This window comes from Triturus cristatus, chromosome 5_2 (genome assembly GCF_964204655.1).
Source record: "Triturus cristatus chromosome 5_2, aTriCri1.1, whole genome shotgun sequence".
In the NCBI taxonomy this organism is placed as follows: Eukaryota; Metazoa; Chordata; class Amphibia; order Caudata; family Salamandridae; genus Triturus; species Triturus cristatus.
Genome location: NC_140588.1, coordinates 751,789,349 through 751,808,626, shown reverse-complemented (window position 1 = coordinate 751,808,626; position 19,278 = coordinate 751,789,349). Strand labels below are relative to the sequence as shown.

Genomic DNA, 19,278 nt, shown 5'->3' with positions numbered 1-19,278 from the left:
GACTGATTTGTATATAGGCAGGTCTAAACTGGGGTGGCATGGTGAGCAAAAGAATGATGGATTTAACCCATATCTCTTGACTGGGGGTGAATGTTTTGATTTGTTCTGCATTCCGTCCATCAATTGTGTGTCTTTTCCTTTGTAAAACTACAACAGTTATGGCAGGTTGGCGAATCAGACAAGCATTTGAAAAAAATGTGCTCGGGTTTGAGCTGTTAGGCTATATACAACAATACACAAATAAATAAAGGAACGCTCTAGTAACAAAATCAACCGAAATACTTCTGATTAAATGTTATAAACCGTGAACAGACAGGATGCAATTTATATAACAGAAATTCAAACTACTCTGCAAACTTGGACTCACTGGAGTGATTGCATGAGAACCTTCACTCACTTAATATTTGTTTACATGTAACATGGAAACATGGCAGGACTGTCACAACTGAACCACTGGATTTTACATTTTAATATTTGTTTTAAATTTCGACAAAGAAACAATTTTGCTTATGACTTACTTTAATTTTCATGGCTTGTTGATGAATAGAGAGATGAGTCGTCTTTATTTCAATGCGACAGTCATGAATGCTTCAAAGTGAAAACCCTGTTAAAGCAAACAAAAAAATAATGGGGAAATCGTATTTATCTATTATGCTTTCAATTTCAATTTAAGTGCGATCATGTTGGTCTACAATTGTCAGAACGCAGATTGTTTTGTTCATCGGAGTGGAAATTGAAACCGCTCGGATCCTCTCCACCAGCGACCCGCTGAAATACTTTACATTTCTGTCTAGAAAACGTTTTCGTGTATATCGCTTTTTCATTTGTTCCGGGAAGCTTTTGTGGAATGTGTCAGTTACTTATTGATGACAGTTTCCAAACGTGCATGTAGGTCATGTGCTATGTTCACTAGGCAGCCTCACGTGTTTGAGGTTTACTGTATCAAAGTCGCTTTCTTAGGTTTAGATATTTCAAAAGTTAGGGATGGTAACTTTCATTTTGTGTGAGATTAAACCTGAATGAATTATACATTGCATGTCAGCGTCTGGCGGAAGACTGATTCAAGAAAATTGGAAAATGTCAAGGTATATTTAAAAGATTTAAGGCTCGCCTTTAACACTCCGATGAACAGTACATTAACTTATTTTACTCTGAGGTGTAGGGTCTAATGAAATTGTGTTACAAATACCTTAACCCTTTCATGTTCAGAGCGGAAAACGCTGTAAAACGTTGCGCAAACTCAGGAGGGGTGTAATAGTTTGTGAAATGACAAAAGTCGTGGACTAGCATGAGATATATTTGAATTATGTGCAATTCCATTGTCTTTAATGCCCACATCTGCTTCTTAGAATTGAACTTCCACGTTTATTGAAATGGCATATCTTGTGACATGTTGACTTACTAGTTAAAATGAAATTATAACAGCTTATCGAACATGTGATAAACCTTCTGATAAACCAAAATGTAATCCTCACTGATCAACATGTCAAAAAGATTGTCAAAATGTCTTTGAATGCCACCAAACATTCGTTAAATGTTGTCTGATAAGAAAAAAAACTAAATTCTATAACCAGATGTATTCATTTATACACATATGCATTATCACACAGTGCGGACTTTACCCAAAGTACAGTTTTTACAAACAGTTGCTAGTTATGATCATTACAAAAGGAACAAAGAGGTGGGTAGATACCTACGGACAGTTGTACCTATCGATCATTACAAAGAAACAGACTGGCATTTATTAGAGGATGTAGGTGGCATACCTGGTAGCAGCAAGTTTCGGTCAAGTGAGGCAGGTAGGGCAGTGATCTCAATCACCGCAGGGTACATTATCATAGAGGAGGTTGGCTAAGGTGACAAGTGGGCAAAGTATCTTTGTGGGAGAAGGGCTTTCAGCTCTGTTTTGAAGATCGGCAATGAAGTCGGGGTGCATAGTTTCGGAGATAGGGACTTCCATATTCTGGTTGCACTGCCCAATAAAGATTGTGCCATGCGTCATTCCTTTTTAAAGGTTGGAGGCTCTAACAGCAAAGCTTCAGCGTTTTGTGATGGTCTGATGCCTCACGACAGCTTCAGTTTGTTCCCTAGGTGGCGAGGGGTGGATGTATGTAAGGCCTTGTGGGTAATACAGGCAGTCGTATATATCTCCCTGACTTCGATGGGGAGCCAGGGGAGAGTGACAAGCATAGATGAAATATGGGCGTTTCTTTTCACCCCATTAGATTAAATGAGCTGCTGAATGTAGAACTGATTTCGAAAGAATGAGGTGGGTCTTGGTGAGACCTGTCATAAGAGATTTACAATAGTCAATTGTGGGGAGAACCAGTGATTGAACAAGAGATTTCAGATCCTGCTGAGGAATGTAGCAGCAGATTGCACCAAGGAGACACAGTTGATACTGCACATTCCTGGCCACAGTGCAAATTTGGGTCTTAAAATCGTGAGTTTATGCCACAGGTTGAGCTAAATGATTCTGTAAACTGAATGTGAATAAATTAGTGACCTAGTTAACGTTTACTGGAGTAGCAGCTTACAAAGGTGTCCTGCGCATCTGCAGACTTAGGTGGTCCACAGTTTTCTTGTAACACTCCCAACTGAACTGATGGCAGCTTGGTTGAGCTCCATTGGCAAGCAATATACATTTTGCACCATTCACAAGCATCAACCAGTATCACTGACATCATCCAATTAGAAATGAAGGCTAAAGTATTAGAATAAAAGTACATTCTAAGAGCCTACAAAGATTAAGGTGTTAGAATAATTATCGGAAAACTAGTTTACGTTGGATGGACGCCCGATCATAGGCATGACTTCCAAACTGAGCTGTAGTAGCAGGTACAAACTCTACATGCATGTCATAGGCATGCCGTGTACGCCAGAGCCTTTCTGAAATAGACTACAACAGGTATCAAGTAGAGATAATGTAGCCAGTCTATAAAGGAAGAGGATGTGAACCCAACTATTTGGGACAATTAGCGTGAGACAGTGTACTCCACAGAAGAAGACAGCAATTTATTACACAATCATTTTTATTTCGAATATCATAGGGGGATAGATAACCTTTACATTAACAACCTTTCAGTACAATAACAAATTGTGACAGTCAACAACCCGGTGTCATACAGTTCAAGAAAATAATCTTGTCTTCTTTAGAGACTTAGAGGAATTGTGAGAGAAAGTGAGGAATAGGAAAAGAGTCAAAAAAATTTCATTTTCCATAGAATTTAGAAAACCCTTTCCTCACATTCAGTAAAGATGCCTTCTCGTGCACACTACAGAGGAAGATCTACATTTTTTCAGGTTTCTCTAAAAATAAGTTCGCAGCAATGGGCCATCCAATATATGATGTAAATATGACATAAATGCCTATATTACTTTTCTCAGCACTTACATTTTTATAACTTATGCCACTTAATTATCCTAAGGACTCAACATTTCAGAGGAGTCAAAAACCAGCATCTATTTAGCTTCAGTCTACTTCTAGTACCTTTAATATTTTCGTCCCGTGCTTTTCTCAATTCGAGGCATGCAGTTTAGCCTTCCACTTTATCTAGGTGGTCATCATGGCTCGTTTGTTGTATGGTTCTTTTATGAACATAGTGTACAATATCAATGTCACATTGGCATTTGATTTAAATAGTGTTATCCCTCACTAATTGGTAGGTTTTATCATTATAGTCTAATGCATAATGAAGAATGGTCAATGCATTCATTTAAAGCATCTCTTGTCTTGTGAGTCTTTAAAAGTATGTATTTTGTAGAACTTTGAAAAGTATATAATTTTTTATTTGATAGTAAATTACCAAACATAATCAAGAATTTCTATGCTAACAGTTGGGTTACAGCTTGGCCTGATAAAGAAGATCAGATACAAATAGTAGAGTGCTGGCCTTCTCCATCTTGTCCCATGGTGATTATTGATTTTAGTGAAGACCAGCCGCGGCCCGTGTTCCGTGGGCCGGAAAGGCAGGGCGGGGGAGGGGCAGCATGGGGGGAACTAAAAACCGGAATATGGATAATTGGAGGTAAGTAAACAATTAAATAAATAAAACGAATTTCGTAGCGTGCGCTGCATTGCAATTTGCGATGCAGGGCGCGCTACAGAATTCGTTTAATTTATTTAATTTACAAACACAAAAGATACACAGCCGACTGATAAAGCGCACATCAATATCAAAGTCCCATATTAGTACGTTTCCTGTGCCAGGCAACTCCGAGATCTGCTGTGTTTGGATCCCACTGGAAAACCAGAGAAAACAAATGGAAAGAAGTGGAGGTGGCACCAGGTATGAAGTCACAGTCACGTGAAAATGGATTGGTTCACTGTGGTACTTTATTCTCCTTCATATAACATGTAAAAACAGCCAACGCGTTTCGTTCCGTTTAAAGGAACTTCATCAGGGCTGTAACCAATACAGAATATACATATAAATAACGACATAGATATAAACATGAACATTTACCATTACTAAACATTCAAAAATATATCCCACATGGCACTAAACAGATAAAAGACACCATATATTATGGACATAAACATATCCAATAAACACCATATATTATGGACATAGACATATCTAATATCACATTAATACCTTGACGACATAACTCATAAAACACACAAAAGGTATTATCAAATCACAGTTAAAAATAAAAAATAAGTTTAAAAGAGCATACTATTTACAATCATATACGGTCATTTGCATTTCATGAATTTCAGAAAAGAAATGGTGACGTGAGAGAAAAGAAAAAGAAACAGAGGGAACAAAAAACAAAAATTGAAAGAAAAGCAAACGTCTGTCCAAAAAGTATCAAATGTTGGTGGCATGAGTACAATGAGTGTTCAAACAATACGTCATAGACCTCCCTATAATGGAAAAAGAACTACTATATATACTATTTCAGAGCAACATATAACTACAAAATGAAAAGTATGAATATGTATGGATTCAAGCCTCACCAGAAAGTAAATCCAAAGGTGAACGCTCTGTGTAAGTTTTTTCGTAAATATCTGAAGAAAATAAAGATCCGGAATGGCAAAGGTCAATCTAAAATGAAAATAAATAATGGTGGCATGCCGGAAAATAACCACGACACAAAAGTATCACACACTGGTAACATATATGCACTGAGTATGTAAAGTACATATTTTCACGTAGTGAGACGAAAAGAACAAGAAAAAATATGTCATTTCCTAGTTAGTTTAGTATAAAGAGAGGCATATGTGTGTTCAACAGTTCTCACCAGAAATGTAATTCCGAAAGCGACCTTGTGTTCGAAAGCTTCTCTGTACGTTATCCAGAAAAAAATAAGTGTCAAAGGTTGACGAAGTCTAATCTAAACAAGAAATTAATAAAAAACCGTCATATTGAAGCCAAGTGGATTTATGGAAAATAAACCATAATTAATTATTATTTAAAAAACGAGGAAGCACAGACAGAACTTCCATATATTGAAAACCTAATGTATATCAAAAACCGCGAAGGTTAATGGCCCAGATTTATCACCAACCCCAAGCATATTGAACGTGATAAATGTCAATGATGACTCAAATACGAGTAAGTAAAACGATTTTTACACAGTGTAACTGTCTTTCTCAGTTGTGAACAACACAAGTATATCATGCCTAAAATAGGGGTCACAAATCGGTAATAATTACCGATATCAGAGGTGCTTTCAATCTAATGGACCAATAAAGATAAAGGTGCCACAGACCAAACGGGTCAAAAACGATTTCCCATCAAGATAAATACAACGGTAGAAACAGTCAACAGGTCCCAGCCTTTTTTTTAATATATATTTTATTAAAAGAAAACCTCCGTATTAAGGTGTATTGAAAGATTTGAAATCAATATATATATAAGAGTAATTCAATAACACAAAGGTCAACCAAATAAACCGATATCCATAGGAATCCCCTAAACAGGTTAATACCGTAATATGATAGATAAAATTATAACCAAAAAAGCATAGGAGACACCAACGAGGATTCACTTACATGTTGACGGCGTTACGATTGACGCCTCACGATCACAGATTAGGCACCCACAGTCCAAAGGAGAAGCAACCGGAGATGCATCCCAAACTGGTATATATGCAGATTGCGTAATACCTCGTGCTGCATCACGTATGACGTCGATGGAGTAATCGACGGAAGTTTCGGAGACTGCATTGGATGGCGTGTGGCGTCAGCAGGCAGTGAGGAGGCTATTGAAAGTTTGTAGACACGTGGGCCGCCATCTTTGAACATGTCAAAGGGCCATGTTAAAGGGATTTAAATTAAGGTTGACATCTCCCAAAAGAATATAAATCCTAAACGTCTTACAAGAATGAAAGCTAATGAATAAGTCCCCATTTAAGAGCCTTTATATTGATGTGTTTATTTATTTTTAAAGGAAACGACTATACTCGGGGACTAAAAAGGAGGGCTTGTAACAAGCGGTGAGTAAGAGGCTACTGGAAGTTTAAAGACCCGTGGGCCGCCATCGTTCGACATATCAAAAGCCCTGTTATAGGGATTCAAAATAAGATAGATATCTCCAAAATTAATATAAATCCTAATCGATTCTCTAATTTAGAAGCTAATAAATAAACCCCCCATTTGGGAGCATTTGTGGTAATCTGTATATATATTTAAAGGAACGGAAACGTTTTGTCAGAAAATGGCTATACTCTGCAGTCGACCATGAAAGAATTACGGGACCCGTTATAAACAGTCTCGTTGACATTTATAAAAAGAGTGAAGCTATACATAATGTGAGCTATGTCTTTCCTAAGAAAAAGAGAAGTATAAACCAAAGATTGTGTGAGACAAATATATCGATTAGAGTATCATAATAAATGTTTCCAGCGTCATATATGTGTGCACCTAATGGTCATTTAAATTGGAAGAAAAAATATTAATTACAATATTGAACAGGTTGTCTCATAATCATCAATAGGGAAAAAACAAAGTTGACCCATTGTTATTTCCAAAGCAAACTAGAGGTTCTTGTGTATCTAATTAAAAAGTGCAAAAAGACGAGTATTTTAGCCCAGAAGGCTCAGAAAGAATCAAACTCATAAAAAATAGTGCATCTCACTATCTGTATTGTGTCCAAGTTGTGTTGCCCGTAATCGACATATCCATTTAGCTTCCGCCCTCCTCAGCATCAACTCTCTGTCGCCCCCTCTCTTATTGGGCAGAACATGTTCCAATGCATGGAACCAGAAAGAATTGTCATGTGCATGCACTAGGCTGTAATGCTCAGTAATGGGATATCTTTGATCCTTACCCAGAATTGCCCTTCGGTGCTCCTGGATTCGTAACTTCAACGGACGAACAGTGCTTCCCACATAGATTTTTCCACATGGGCAGCCCAAGATATATACAACGTGTGTGGAATTGCAGTTACAAAACTGGTCAATTGTGTACCTATGATCAGTATTATAGGAGAAAGTAGTTGTTTTATTTTTAGCCATGGGACAAACGATGCAGGTTCCACAGCGATAAAAACCTTTGGGTTTGGGAGGGAGCCACGTGCCATTACCAGGACTCGATGTAACATAGCTAGGACATAAGTGGTTACGTATAGTCCTGCCTTTTCTGTATGTGATAGATGGACGGTTCCCTAAGGATTCTCTTAGGCCGGGAATATCCGTCAGTAGATGCCAATTCTTACGGAGTGCATTGAAAATTTTATCACAATGTGCAGTATATTGGGTCACAAACCTGATTCCAGCACTACTTTCTTTTGAGTTGTTCCTACGTTTGGGTCTATCGCACAAGGTAGTATCCCTATTGGTTGCAAGGATCTTTTTCTCAGCTCGGACAACATTTCGAACGTTATAACCTCTTTTGAGGAATCTGTGTTTAGTTTCAGCAATGTTAGCTTGAAAAGTGTCTGGCTCACTGCAAACCCTCCTTACGCGAGTCAATTCGCCAAAAGGAATGTTTTTAATGACGGAACTCGCGTGTGCACTTGTAGCGTGCAGGAGAGAATTGCATGACGTTGCTTTGCGGTATAGTTTACTTTGCACAAACCCATCCTTGACATAAAAAGTTATGTCTAAGAAGTTAATCGTCTCCTTGTGGTGAACCATAGTAAGTTTCACATTGAACAGATTATTGTTTAAGTAATGATGGTATTGTTCTAGTTGTTCCATCGATCCTGACCAGAGGCAAATAACGTCGTCGATGTACCTCCCCCAGTACACCACATATTGGGTCCATGGGGAGGCACACCTGGCCCAGGCATGCTCCCTCTCATACCACCCCATAAAGAGGCAGGCATAAGAGGGAGCAAACCTGGAGCCCATCGCTGTCCCTTTAATCTGCTGGAACCAGCTGTCATCAAAAAGGAAGAAGTTGTTCAAAAGTATCAGATCAATCATACTGATAATCATTTCATTTTGTGCGTATAGTTCTGCCCCCTCCTTATTTAGAAAGGACTGTACAGCCATAACACCATACTTTTTGTCTATACATGTGTACAAACTCTCAACATCAAAGGTAACAAACATAAGTTCATCTGACCATTCATAGTTCTGCATTTTCATTAGGATGTCCTTACTGTCTTTGATGTATGACGGTAGGCTCACCACATGTTTCTGTAATTTTAAATCAACATATTCTGACATTCTCTCTGTCGGTGAACCCACCCCAGAGATGATCGGTCTTCCAGGAGGGAATTGCCCCCCCTTATGTACTTTTGGCAAGATGTAAATGCAGGGATAAGAGGGGCTGTCAACTCGTAAACATCTGTATTCATCCTCAGTGATTAGGCAAGAGTCTCTCCATTCACATAGCATTGAATTGATTTTGGTTGTAACATTGGGAATTGGATTTGAACTTATCTTTTTGTAATTGTTTGTGTCACTGAGCTGACGATCAATCTCATTTAAGTAATCACAACGATTCATCAAAACAATGTTGCCGCCTTTGTCGGCTTCACGGATAACAATCTCCGGATCTTCCCTGAGGCGTTGTAATGCCAGTCGTTCACGGGAAGTAAGATTCATTTTGGTGTAATTGTTGTGTCTACTTGCAATTTCTAGTTTAAATAAGTCCTCCGTTACCTGTTTGTGGAAAGTATCAATATTAGGATGATAGCCACTGGCAGGAACGAACTTGGATTTGGGACGCATGAGACTGTTAGTAGGTATCTCTTGTGTGATGTCCAATTCCCTGAGTAAATTTGCCATATCCAAGTCTTCCTCATCCGAGATGGAGAGAAGGCATTGGATATTGCGTACATCTGCGATGGTTTGCATTCCTTCTTGCCCAATGGTTAAAGATCTTATTTGTCTAGGGATTCGCTCAGAGAAGTAGTCCCTAAGTTTAAGTAGACGTGTAAATCTAAACAGGTCAACATGTATATTTGCAAAATCCCCACTCTGTGTTGGACAGAAGTTGAGACCTTTACACAAAAGTTTAGTTTCTTCTGCATCCAAAACTTTATTAGAGAGGTTTACAATTCTTAGGTCAGAGATATTATCATCCTTACAACCATTTGCATTATCACCTCGAAAATTGTCTTGTTGATCACTGAGGGTATGATATGTTAAATCTTCCTGGTTTTGGCCGTAACCTCCGTCTTTTCTATTGGTGGTTTGTTGGCCCCTTTTCCTTTTGTTACCTCCCCTCCTGGTTTTAGTTGTTCTTTTTTCTGCTGGATGCGACTCGAGATGCGTAGCCTTGCTAGCTCTTTTTGAAAGGAAGAGGCCCCTTCCCCTAAAGGGATCTCCTGATTAGTATTGGAGGATGTAGTACTGTTTGTGGAAGAAACTGAAAGGTTACTAACCGATTGGCCATCATCGGCATCCTCCCTTTCTTCCCTATTTCTTTTTTTGTCATCAGACCCTGACAAGTGATCAAATTTTTTGGCAAAGGTGTATATCCGCCCTTCTTTATAGTCACGGTCATCCCTTTTTATCTTGCTTAATTTTTTGTCCTTGATGTATGCCTGGTATTTATCCATCACCTGTTTAAGTATACAAAAGTTCTTTTCTACAAGCTCTTTTTCTGCCACTTCACTAATCTCCCTTTCTATTTTTTCAATTTCCTCCTGCAATTTCTCTCCTTTTTCAATCGAGTGTCTAATTAGAATCTCCATCATGATGCGCGAGGCACCTTCCAAATTCCCCTCCCATTCCTTAAGTAGACTTTCACTGAGATCCTCGAAGGTCGGGAAAATGAGGATTCTAAGTCCTCTAGGGACTTTTCCATTTTCCATGTACTGTCTAAGGGTAGCCCCATCCCACCATCTGCTTAGTTCCTGCTTTCTTAGTCTCTCCAGTCTAATGAATAGGGTCTTTAAACTTGTCTTACTGGGAACTTCCACATTTGTAATTGCTTTCGTAGCGTTTGTTCCAAACAGGTTTAGTGCCATTTCCTCTCGTCCATCGTTAAACTTGGACATTCTTTTGAGTGTTTTCAATATATTACGGGTGAATGAGTGCAGCAACAGTCCAGATACAATATACAAACACAAAAGATACACAGCCGACTGATAAAGCGCACATCAATATCAAAGTCCCATATTAGTACGTTTCCTGTGCCAGGCAACTCCGAGATCTGCTGTGTTTGGATCCCACTGGAAAACCAGAGAAAACAAATGGAAAGAAGTGGAGGTGGCACCAGGTATGAAGTCACAGTCACGTGAAAATGGATTGGTTCACTGTGGTACTTTATTCTCCTTCATATAACATGTAAAAACAGCCAACGCGTTTCGTTCCGTTTAAAGGAACTTCATCAGGGCTGTAACCAATACAGAATATACATATAAATAACGACATAGATATAAACATGAACATTTACCATTACTAAACATTCAAAAATATATCCCACATGGCACTAAACAGATAAAAGACACCATATATTATGGACATAAACATATCCAATAAACACCATATATTATGGACATAGACATATCTAATATCACATTAATACCTTGACGACATAACTCATAAAACACACAAAAGGTATTATCAAATCACAGTTAAAAATAAAAAATAAGTTTAAAAGAGCATACTATTTACAATCATATACGGTCATTTGCATTTCATGAATTTCAGAAAAGAAATGGTGACGGGAGAGAAAAGAAAAAGAAACAGAGGGAACAAAAAACAAAAATTGAAAGAAAAGCAAACGTCTGTCCAAAAAGTATCAAATGTTGGTGGCATGAGTACAATGAGTGTTCAAACAATACGTCATAGACCTCCCTATAATGGAAAAAGAACTACTATATATACTATTTCAGAGCAACATATAACTACAAAATGAAAAGTATGAATATGTATGGATTCAAGCCTCACCAGAAAGTAAATCCAAAGGTGAACGCTCTGTGTAAGTTTTTTCGTAAATATCTGAAGAAAATAAAGATCCGGAATGGCAAAGGTCAATCTAAAATGAAAATAAATAATGGTGGCATGCCGGAAAATAACCACGACACAAAAGTATCACACACTGGTAACATATATGCACTGAGTATGTAAAGTACATATTTTCACGTAGTGAGACGAAAAGAACAAGAAAAAATATGTCATTTCCTAGTTAGTTTAGTATAAAGAGAGGCATATGTGTGTTCAACAGTTCTCACCAGAAATGTAATTCCGAAAGCGACCTTGTGTTCGAAAGCTTCTCTGTACGTTATCCAGAAAAAAATAAGTGTCAAAGGTTGACGAAGTCTAATCTAAACAAGAAATTAATAAAAAACCGTCATATTGAAGCCAAGTGGATTTATGGAAAATAAACCATAATTAATTATTATTTAAAAAACGAGGAAGCACAGACAGAACTTCCATATATTGAAAACCTAATGTATATCAAAAACCGCGAAGGTTAATGGCCCAGATTTATCACCAACCCCAAGCATATTGAACGTGATAAATGTCAATGATGACTCAAATACGAGTAAGTAAAACGATTTTTACACAGTGTAACTGTCTTTCTCAGTTGTGAACAACACAAGTATATCATGCCTAAAATAGGGGTCACAAATCGGTAATAATTACCGATATCAGAGGTGCTTTCAATCTAATGGACCAATAAAGATAAAGGTGCCACAGACCAAACGGGTCAAAAACGATTTCCCATCAAGATAAATACAACGGTAGAAACAGTCAACAGGTCCCAGCCTTTTTTTTAATATATATTTTATTAAAAGAAAACCTCCGTATTAAGGTGTATTGAAAGATTTGAAATCAATATATATATAAGAGTAATTCAATAACACAAAGGTCAACCAAATAAACCGATATCCATAGGAATCCCCTAAACAGGTTAATACCGTAATATGATAGATAAAATTATAACCAAAAAAGCATAGGAGACACCAACGAGGATTCACTTACATGTTGACGGCGTTACGATTGACGCCTCACGATCACAGATTAGGCACCCACAGTCCAAAGGAGAAGCAACCGGAGATGCATCCCAAACTGGTATATATGCAGATTGCGTAATACCTCGTGCTGCATCACGTATGACGTCGATGGAGTAATCGACGGAAGTTTCGGAGACTGCATTGGATGGCGTGTGGCGTCAGCAGGCAGTGAGGAGGCTATTGAAAGTTTGTAGACACGTGGGCCGCCATCTTTGAACATGTCAAAGGGCCATGTTAAAGGGATTTAAATTAAGGTTGACATCTCCCAAAAGAATATAAATCCTAAACGTCTTACAAGAATGAAAGCTAATGAATAAGTCCCCATTTAAGAGCCTTTATATTGATGTGTTTATTTATTTTTAAAGGAAACGACTATACTCGGGGACTAAAAAGGAGGGCTTGTAACAAGCGGTGAGTAAGAGGCTACTGGAAGTTTAAAGACCCGTGGGCCGCCATCGTTCGACATATCAAAAGCCCTGTTATAGGGATTCAAAATAAGATAGATATCTCCAAATTAGGATTAGGATTAGGATTTATATTAATTTTGGAGATATCTATCTTATTTTGAATCCCTATAACAGGGCTTTTGATATGTCGAACGATGGCGGCCCACGGGTCTTTAAACTTCCAGTAGCCTCTTACTCACCGCTTGTTACAAGCCCTCCTTTTTAGTCCCCGAGTATAGTCGTTTCCTTTAAAAATAAATAAACACATCAATATAAAGGCTCTTAAATGGGGACTTATTCATTAGCTTTCATTCTTGTAAGACGTTTAGGATTTATATTCTTTTGGGAGATGTCAACCTTAATTTAAATCCCTTTAACATGGCCCTTTGACATGTTCAAAGATGGCGGCCCACGTGTCTACAAACTTTCAATAGCCTCCTCACTGCCTGCTGACGCCACACGCCATCCAATGCAGTCTCCGAAACTTCCGTCGATTACTCCATCGACGTCATACGTGATGCAGCACGAGGTATTACGCAATCTGCATATATACCAGTTTGGGATGCATCTCCGGTTGCTTCTCCTTTGGACTGTGGGTGCCTAATCTGTGATCGTGAGGCGTCAATCGTAACGCCGTCAACATGTAAGTGAATCCTCGTTGGTGTCTCCTATGCTTTTTTGGTTATAATTTTATCTATCATATTACGGTATTAACCTGTTTAGGGGATTCCTATGGATATCGGTTTATTTGGTTGACCTTTGTGTTATTGAATTACTCTTATATATATATTGATTTCAAATCTTTCAATACACCTTAATACGGAGGTTTTCTTTTAATAAAATATATATTAAAAAAAAGGCTGGGACCTGTTGACTGTTTCTACCGTTGTATTTATCTTGATGGGAAATCGTTTTTGACCCGTTTGGTCTGTGGCACCTTTATCTTTATTGGTCCATTAGATTGAAAGCACCTCTGATATCGGTAATTATTACCGATTTGTGACCCCTATTTTAGGCATGATATACTTGTGTTGTTCACAACTGAGAAAGACAGTTACACTGTGTAAAAATCGTTTTACTTACTCGTATTTGAGTCATCATTGACATTTATCACGTTCAATATGCTTGGGGTTGGTGATAAATCTGGGCCATTAACCTTCGCGGTTTTTGATATACATTAGGTTTTCAATATATGGAAGTTCTGTCTGTGCTTCCTCGTTTTTTAAATAATAATTAATTATGGTTTATTTTCCATAAATCCACTTGGCTTCAATATGACGGTTTTTTATTAATTTCTTGTTTAGATTAGACTTCGTCAACCTTTGACACTTATTTTTTTCTGGATAACGTACAGAGAAGCTTTCGAACACAAGGTCGCTTTCGGAATTACATTTCTGGTGAGAACTGTTGAACACACATATGCCTCTCTTTATACTAAACTAACTAGGAAATGACATATTTTTTCTTGTTCTTTTCGTCTCACTACGTGAAAATATGTACTTTACATACTCAGTGCATATATGTTACCAGTGTGTGATACTTTTGTGTCGTGGTTATTTTCCGGCATGCCACCATTATTTATTTTCATTTTAGATTGACCTTTGCCATTCCGGATCTTTATTTTCTTCAGATATTTACGAAAAAACTTACACAGAGCGTTCACCTTTGGATTTACTTTCTGGTGAGGCTTGAATCCATACATATTCATACTTTTCATTTTGTAGTTATATGTTGCTCTGAAATAGTATATATAGTAGTTCTTTTTCCATTATAGGGAGGTCTATGACGTATTGTTTGAACACTCATTGTACTCATGCCACCAACATTTGATACTTTTTGGACAGACGTTTGCTTTTCTTTCAATTTTTGTTTTTTGTTCCCTCTGTTTCTTTTTCTTTTCTCTCCCGTCACCATTTCTTTTCTGAAATTCATGAAATGCAAATGACCGTATATGATTGTAAATAGTATGCTCTTTTAAACTTATTTTTTATTTTTAACTGTGATTTGATAATACCTTTTGTGTGTTTTATGAGTTATGTCGTCAAGGTATTAATGTGATATTAGATATGTCTATGTCCATAATATATGGTGTTTATTGGATATGTTTATGTCCATAATATATGGTGTCTTTTATCTGTTTAGTGCCATGTGGGATATATTTTTGAATGTTTAGTAATGGTAAATGTTCATGTTTATATCTATGTCGTTATTTATATGTATATTCTGTATTGGTTACAGCCCTGATGAAGTTCCTTTAAACGGAACGAAACGCGTTGGCTGTTTTTACATGTTATATGAAGGAGAATAAAGTACCACAGTGAACCAATCCATTTTCACGTGACTGTGACTTCATACCTGGTGCCACCTCCACTTCTTTCCATTTGTTTTCTCTGGTTTTCCAGTGGGATCCAAACACAGCAGATCTCGGAGTTGCCTGGCACAGGAAACGTACTAATATGGGACTTTGATATTGATGTGCGCTTTATCAGTCGGCTGTGTATCTTTTGTGTTTGTATATTGTATCTGGACTGTTGCTGCACTCATTCACCCGTAATATATTGAAAACACTCAAAAGAATGTCCAAGTTTAACGATGGACGAGAGGAAATGGCACTAAACCTGTTTGGAACAAACGCTACGAAAGCAATTACAAATGTGGAAGTTCCCAGTAAGACAAGTTTAAAGACCCTATTCATTAGACTGGAGAGACTAAGAAAGCAGGAACTAAGCAGATGGTGGGATGGGGCTACCCTTAGACAGTACATGGAAAATGGAAAAGTCCCTAGAGGACTTAGAATCCTCATTTTCCCGACCTTCGAGGATCTCAGTGAAAGTCTACTTAAGGAATGGGAGGGGAATTTGGAAGGTGCCTCGCGCATCATGATGGAGATTCTAATTAGACACTCGATTGAAAAAGGAGAGAAATTGCAGGAGGAAATTGAAAAAATAGAAAGGGAGATTAGTGAAGTGGCAGAAAAAGAGCTTGTAGAAAAGAACTTTTGTATACTTAAACAGGTGATGGATAAATACCAGGCATACATCAAGGACAAAAAATTAAGCAAGATAAAAAGGGATGACCGTGACTATAAAGAAGGGCGGATATACACCTTTGCCAAAAAATTTGATCACTTGTCAGGGTCTGATGACAAAAAAAGAAATAGGGAAGAAAGGGAGGATGCCGATGATGGCCAATCGGTTAGTAACCTTTCAGTTTCTTCCACAAACAGTACTACATCCTCCAATACTAATCAGGAGATCCCTTTAGGGGAAGGGGCCTCTTCCTTTCAAAAAGAGCTAGCAAGGCTACGCATCTCGAGTCGCATCCAGCAGAAAAAAGAACAACTAAAACCAGGAGGGGAGGTAACAAAAGGAAAAGGGGCCAACAAACCACCAATAGAAAAGACGGAGGTTACGGCCAAAACCAGGAAGATTTAACATATCATACCCTCAGTGATCAACAAGACAATTTTCGAGGTGATAATGCAAATGGTTGTAAGGATGATAATATCTCTGACCTAAGAATTGTAAACCTCTCTAATAAAGTTTTGGATGCAGAAGAAACTAAACTTTTGTGTAAAGGTCTCAACTTCTGTCCAACACAGAGTGGGGATTTTGCAAATATACATGTTGACCTGTTTAGATTTACACGTCTACTTAAACTTAGGGACTACTTCTCTGAGCGAATCCCTAGACAAATAAGATCTTTAACCATTGGGCAAGAAGGAATGCAAACCATCGCAGATGTACGCAATATCCAATGCCTTCTCTCCATCTCGGATGAGGAAGACTTGGATATGGCAAATTTACTCAGGGAATTGGACATCACACAAGAGATACCTACTAACAGTCTCATGCGTCCCAAATCCAAGTTCGTTCCTGCCAGTGGCTATCATCCTAATATTGATACTTTCCACAAACAGGTAACGGAGGACTTATTTAAACTAGAAATTGCAAGTAGACACAACAATTACACCAAAATGAATCTTACTTCCCGTGAACGACTGGCATTACAACGCCTCAGGGAAGATCCGGAGATTGTTATCCGTGAAGCCGACAAAGGCGGCAACATTGTTTTGATGAATCGTTGTGATTACTTAAATGAGATTGATCGTCAGCTCAGTGACACAAACAATTACAAAAAGATAAGTTCAAATCCAATTCCCAATGTTACAACCAAAATCAATTCAATGCTATGTGAATGGAGAGACTCTTGCCTAATCACTGAGGATGAATACAGATGTTTACGAGTTGACAGCCCCTCTTATCCCTGCATTTACATCTTGCCAAAAGTACATAAGGGGGGGCAATTCCCTCCTGGAAGACCGATCATCTCTGGGGTGGGTTCACCGACAGAGAGAATGTCAGAATATGTTGATTTAAAATTACAGAAACATGTGGTGAGCCTACCGTCATACATCAAAGACAGTAAGGACATCCTAATGAAAATGCAGAACTATGAATGGTCAGATGAACTTATGTTTGTTACCTTTGATGTTGAGAGTTTGTACACATGTATAGACAAAAAGTATGGTGTTATGGCTGTACAGTCCTTTCTAAATAAGGAGGGGGCAGAACTATACGCACAAAATGAAATGATTATCAGTATGATTGATCTGATACTTTTGAACAACTTCTTCCTTTTTGATGACAGCTGGTTCCAGCAGATTAAAGGGACAGCGATGGGCTCCAGGTTTGCTCCCTCTTATGCCTGCCTCTTTATGGGGTGGTATGAGAGGGAGCATGCCTGGGCCAGGTGTGCCTCCCCATGGACCCAATATGTGGTGTACTGGGGGAGGTACATCGACGACGTTATTTGCCTCTGGTCAGGATCGATGGAACAACTAGAACAATACCATCATTACTTAAACAATAATCTGTTCAATGTGAAACTTACTATGGTTCACCACAAGGAGACGATTAACTTCTTAGACATAACTTTTTATGTCAAGGATGGGTTTGTGCAAAGTAAACTATACCGCAAAGCAACGTCATGCAATTCTCTCCTGCACGCTACAAGTGCACACGCGAGTTCCGTCATTAAAAACATTCCTTTTGGCGAATTGACTCGCGTAAGGAGGGTTTGCAGTGAGCCAGACACTTTTCAAGCTAACATTGCTGAAACTAAACACAGATTCCTCAAAAGAGGTTATAACGTTCGAAATGTTGTCCGAGCTGAGAAAAAGATCCTTGCAACCAATAGGGATACTACCTTGTGCGATAGACCCAAACGTAGGAACAACTCAAAAGAAAGTAGTGCTGGAATCAGGTTTGTGACCCAATATACTGCACATTGTGATAAAATTTTCAATGCACTCCGTAAGAATTGGCATCTACTGACGGATATTCCCGGCCTAAGAGAATCCTTAGGGAACCGTCCATCTATCACATACAGAAAAGGCAGGACTATACGTAACCACTTATGTCCTAGCTATGTTACATCGAGTCCTGGTAATGGCACGTGGCTCCCTCCCAAACCCAAAGGTTTTTATCGCTGTGGAACCTGCATCGTTTGTCCCATGGCTAAAAATAAAACAACTACTTTCTCCTATAATACTGATCATAGGTACACAATTGACCAGTTTTGTAACTGCAATTCCACACACGTTGTATATATCTTGGGCTGCCCATGTGGAAAAATCTATGTGGGAAGCACTGTTCGTCCGTTGAAGTTACGAATCCAGGAGCACCGAAGGGCAATTCTGGGTAAGGATCAAAGATATCCCATTACTGAGCATTACAGCCTAGTGCATGCACATGACAATTCTTTCTGGTTCCATGCATTGGAACATGTTCTGCCCAATAAGAGAGGGGGCGACAGAGAGTTGATGCTGAGGAGGGCGGAAGCTAAATGGATATGTCGATTACGGGCAACACAACTTGGACACAATACAGATAGTGAGATGCACTATTTTTTATGAGTTTGATTCTTTCTGAGCCTTCTGGGCTAAAATACTCGTCTTTTTGCACTTTTTAATTAGATACACAAGAACCTCTAGTTTGCTTTGGAAATAACAATGGGTCAACTTTGTTTTTTCCCTATTGATGATTATGAGACAACCTGTTCAATATTGTAATTAATATTTTTTCTTCCAATTTAAATGACCATTAGGTGCACACATATATGACGCTGGAAACATTTATTATGATACTCTAATCGATATATTTGTCTCACACAATCTTTGGTTTATACTTCTCTTTTTCTTAGGAAAGACATAGCTCACATTATGTATAGCTTCACTCTTTTTATAAATGTCAACGAGACTGTTTATAACGGGTCCCGTAATTCTTTCATGGTCGACTGCAGAGTATAGCCATTTTCTGACAAAACGTTTCCGTTCCTTTAAATATATATACAGATTACCACAAATGCTCCCAAATGGGGGGTTTATTTATTAGCTTCTAAATTAGAGAATCGATTAGGATTTATATTAATTTTGGAGATATCTATCTTATTTTGAATCCCTA

At 38.2% G+C, this 19,278-nt stretch overlaps 1 protein-coding gene across 1 annotated transcript in view; it reads right to left on the bottom strand.

The window, feature by feature from the left end:
- HTR2C (5-hydroxytryptamine receptor 2C) overlaps positions 1–19,278 on the bottom strand; it is a 3,718,710-nt gene that overhangs the window by 1,221,705 nt on the left and 2,477,727 nt on the right. The window contains exon 9 of the mRNA XM_085606666.1: positions 519–604. The gene's annotated coding sequence lies outside the window, so the exon portion shown is untranslated. The remainder of the gene's footprint in view (positions 1–518; positions 605–19,278) is intronic.